Source organism: Arachis duranensis, chromosome 5, assembly GCF_000817695.3.
Source record: "Arachis duranensis cultivar V14167 chromosome 5, aradu.V14167.gnm2.J7QH, whole genome shotgun sequence".
In the NCBI taxonomy this organism is placed as follows: domain Eukaryota; kingdom Viridiplantae; phylum Streptophyta; class Magnoliopsida; order Fabales; family Fabaceae; genus Arachis; species Arachis duranensis.
This window is the reverse complement of record NC_029776.3, coordinates 89,626,774-89,627,072: the sequence shown is the minus strand read 5'-3', so window position 1 is coordinate 89,627,072 and position 299 is coordinate 89,626,774.

The window sequence follows — 299 nt, the reverse complement described above, 5'->3', positions numbered from 1 at the left end:
GAGCGACTAGAGTGCAAACACTTCCGGTAAGGGTTCGATGCTCAATTCCTTGATTCCCGGCTTTCACGAGCGTTCTTCTTGCAAGTCTATGTGAACTTCATGTTTATACTTCAATTAGTAGGACTCATGAATTGTTATATGATCTTGGCCCTACTTGTGCATGTATGCCTTGGAGGAATGATTTATTTTTAACCAAGTAGGTAAAACAATTTTGCATTTAGATAATTGCATATAGTTTAGGTTGCATATAGTTTATTTACATTGAATAAATGTTGATACCCTTTGTTTCTCTCTTGGCT